Below are 4,127 nucleotides of genomic sequence, written 5' to 3'. Positions count from 1 at the left end.
ATGGATCTAGAGACTGTCATACAGAGTGAAGTAAGTCAGAAAGGGAAAAACAAATATCGTATATTAACGCATATATGTGGAACCTAGAAAAATGGTACAGATGAACCGGTTTGCAGGGCAGAAATTGAGACAAAGATGTAGAGAACAAACATATGGACACCAAGTGGGGAAAGCAGTGGGGTGGTGGGGGGTGGTGGTGTGATGAATTGGGAGATTGGGATTGACATGTATACACTGATGTGTATAAAATGGATGACTAATAAGAACCTGCTGTATAAAAAAATAAATAAAATTAAAAAAAAAAATCTTGATTCCAGGTTGACCAAAAGAAAAATAGCTGGGATTCCCTGGTGGCACAGTGGTTAAGAATCTGCCTGCCAACGCAGGGGACATGGGTTTCATCCCTGGTCCGGGAAGATCCCACATGCTGCGGAGCAACTAAGCCCATGCACCACAACTAGTGAGCCTGTGCTCTAGAGCCCACGAGTCACAACTACTGAGCCCGCACACCACAACTACTGAAGACCGTGCACCTAGAGCCTGTGCTTCGCAACAAGAGAAGCAACAGCAATGAGAAGCCCGCGCACCACAATGAAGAGTAGCCCCCACTCGCCACAACTAGAGAAAGCCCGCGTGCAACAATGAAGGCCCAACTCAGCCAAAACTAAATTAATTAATTTTTTAAAAAGTTAGTAACGTATCCATCAATGTTTGCAGATTGCAGCTACTTATTCAGAAGAAAAAACAAAGATGTTTGGATGACAGGAGGAAGAGTGAGGCCTTGGACCTCAGTGAGGGGGCAGGAACGGTAGTGTAGAAGCCAAGCCCAGCACAGACTGATGAGTCACCTTTGTTATTTTTTAAAAGGCTATTTTCACTTAATGTTCAGAGTCATTCAAAAGGACCAATGTAACTTTTAGTATTTGTCATGGAGTAAACCAGAAATGACAAAGTTGCTGAAACTTTATGGGAACAAGCCAGAGAATTCAAAGTATCCCACACAAAATCCTTCCTCAGTAACATCCTAGGAACCTTAAAAGGGATGAGGAGCCAGGTGATATGTGAAATCCGTGCCTCACCACCTGGGCCCTGATCTGCAGGAGGCGCATCTGTGGCCCCCACTTCCTCTTTCTCCTGCAGCTTAATAGGGGCCATTTAATGGCACCTCAACCAGAGAAATTTATGTCATTTATGTCATTTCTCATTTGAAGAACCGTTAAAGGTATGGTGGGAGAGAGCTGAAAATAACTGGCTTGCAAGTGATTTTTGTTTCTGTTGTTTTGGGATTTTTTTGGCCGCGCCGTGCAGCGTGTGGAATCTTAGTTCCCCGACCAAGGATCGAACCCGCGGCCCCTGCATTGGAAGCATGGAGTCTTTTTTTTTTTTTTTAACATCTTTATTGGAGTATAATTGCTTTACAATGGTGTGTTAGTTTCTGCTGTATAACAAAGTGAATCAGCTACACATATACATATATCCTCATATCTCCTCCCTCTTGCGTCTTCCTCCCACCCTCCCTATCCCACCCCTCTAGGTGGTCAAAAAGCACCGAGCTGATCTCTCTGTGCTATGCGGCTGCTTCCCGCTAGCTATCTGCTTTACATTTGGTGGTATATATAAGTCCATGCCACTCTCTCACTTTGTTCCAGCTTATCCCTCCCCGTCCCCATGTCCTCAAGTCCATTCTCTACGTCTGCATCTTTATTCCTGTCCTGCCCCTAGGTTCTTCAGAACCATTTCTTTTTTTTAGGTTCCATATGTATGTGTTAGCATATGGTATTTGTTTTTCTCTTTCTGACTTACTTCACTCTGTATGACAGACTCTAGGTCCATCCACCTCACTACAAATAACTCAATTTCGTTTCTTTTTATGGCTGAGTAATATTCCATTGTATATATGTGCCACATCTTCTTTATCCATTCATCTGTTGATGGACACTTAGGTTGGGAAGCATGGAGTCTTAACCACTGGACAGCGAGGGACGCCCCTCGCCAGTGATTTCTGGATCATGGGGAATTTTCATTTTCTGTGCAAACCCTGTAAAACTTAGCGGTCTCTACTAGAACTGTTACAGCTAAAGTCCACCGAAACAATCAACAGGCTTCTTTGTATTTATTTATTTTTGGCTGCATAGGGTCTTCATTGCTGTGTGCAGGCTTTCTCTAGATGCAGCGAGCAGGGGCTACTCTCTGTTGTGGTGCGTGGGCTTCTCACTGTGGTGGCTTCTCTCGTTGCGGAGCACAGGCTCTAGGCACACAGGCTTCAGTAGTTGTGGTGCACGGGCTTCAGTAGTTGTTGCACACGGGCTCAGTAGTTGTGGCTCAAGGGCTTAGTTGCTCTGCAGCATGTGGGATCTTCCCGGACCAGGGCTCAAACCCGTGTCCCCTGAACTGGCAAGAAGATTCTTAACCACTGCGCCAACAGGGAAGTCCCTTCTTTGTACTTTTTAAGGCACCCAACTGAACAAAACATTAATGGCAGAGGTCTTCACCTAAAAACCCAAAGGTTGTCAGGGAAAAAAAATCATCTCCTGGATTCAAAATGAAGGCTTCTCCTCATCACAAGTTAAAAAACAACAACAAAAACTATATTTAAAGTAATAACATCAACCATTATAATAATAATTACAACAAACAAACTTTGAGTATCTACCATGTGTCAAAACTGGAAATTCAGACATGGATAAACCAGAATAAGTCTATTTGGCAGAAAGGACATCTGATGACCACCCTAAACATCCTAGATTAATCACAATGTTTAGTCCTGGGACACCACCCACACCAACCAGCATATCTGACCACATTGTTAGCTGATACATGGCCAAGGGATATATAAGCCCAGCTTCATATCTAAGCCTTGGGAATACAAAAAAAAAAAAAAGGGTAAATCTGCTAGGGAAATAAAGCCACTAAAAATATAGCAGAAATGCTTTTGTCTCCTTTTATAATCAACTGTTTTGAATAGCCTGTTACAGATTCCTTCCTTTTTTAAAAATAAATAATTGAAGACTGATCAAAGAATCGAGTTCTTTGCCACAGGCTCATATGGAAACCCAGAAAAAAAAACTGTTTTTAAAAAGATTACCATCTACAACAAACTTGAGATTTTAGTGTTCTTAGAGATAAGTGTGATCCAGAATGTGATTAACTAAATGAACAGCATACTTTCATTAATTATTAATAATCACACGGCGTTACTTACCTTATTTTCAGTCTAATTTTGTTCACGACTTCATCGATGTTTGCCAGAGACTACAATAAAGACGGAAAAGTGCCAGCTATTATTTCACTTCCTGGAATTCCTCTTTCCAGAGAAATGAACTATAATGGCTATTTATGACATCTCAAAGAAACTAATCATACGGGATGATACAATTTTTACTTAAAAAAAAAAAAAGTATAGGGAACTCCCTGGCGTTCCAATGGTTAGGACTCCACGCTTCCACAGCAGGGGCATGGGTTCAATCCCTGGTCGGGGAACTAAGATCCCGCAAGCCTTGCAGTGCAGCCGGGGTGGGAGGGCGGGGGAAGTATAGCGGTAGTTGGCAACAACTGCAAAATCCAGCCTGGAATCTATTTTTCATAAATAAAGTTTATTGGAAAACAGCCATGTCCATTCGTTTACATATTATCGAATGCTGCCTTTGAGCTACAAAGACAGAGTTGAGTAGCTGCAACAGAGACTGAATAATCCAGAAAGCCTAAAATTACTATCTAGACCTTTACAGGAAATTTCCTGACCCCTGGTATATAGGATCGTGACAAACTCGTACAACAAAATACTCATAGCAACAAAAATGAATGAATGATTACAACAGACAACAACATGGATGAATCTTACTAACATGACGTTGCGTGCACACACACACATATACACAGACCAGACACAAGAGCATATACTGTATGATTGCATTTATAGTATTTCAAAAGTGAGTGAAATTATTCTCCTGCATTAGAAGCCAGGATAGTGGTTAACTCTGGGGGAGGTAGTGACTGGGAGGGGCAAGAAGGGGCTATTTTATTAATGTTTTATTTCTTGGTCTGGGTGGTGGTTACCTGGCTTTATTCATTTGGTGAAAATTCATCAAGTTGTACATTTAGGATCTGTATACTCCTCCACATTATGT

The 4,127-nt window shown here is 41.9% G+C and overlaps 1 long non-coding RNA gene across 1 annotated transcript in view; it reads right to left on the bottom strand.

Moving 5' to 3' along the window:
• Nucleotides 1-3,252, bottom strand: part of LOC114487779 (uncharacterized) — a 12,597-nt gene extending 9,345 nt beyond the window's left edge. Inside the window, exon 1 of the long non-coding RNA XR_003683198.2 lies at nucleotides 3,203-3,252. This is a non-coding gene — a long non-coding RNA (uncharacterized lncRNA). The remainder of the gene's footprint in view (nucleotides 1-3,202) is intronic.
• Between the last annotated feature and the right edge of the window lie 875 nt (nucleotides 3,253-4,127).

This window comes from Physeter macrocephalus, chromosome 14 (genome assembly GCF_002837175.3).
Source record: "Physeter macrocephalus isolate SW-GA chromosome 14, ASM283717v5, whole genome shotgun sequence".
NCBI lineage: Eukaryota > Metazoa > Chordata > Mammalia > Artiodactyla > Physeteridae > Physeter > Physeter macrocephalus.
Note: the sequence above shows the minus strand (reverse complement) of the source record. Positions and strands in the feature narration are given on the sequence as shown.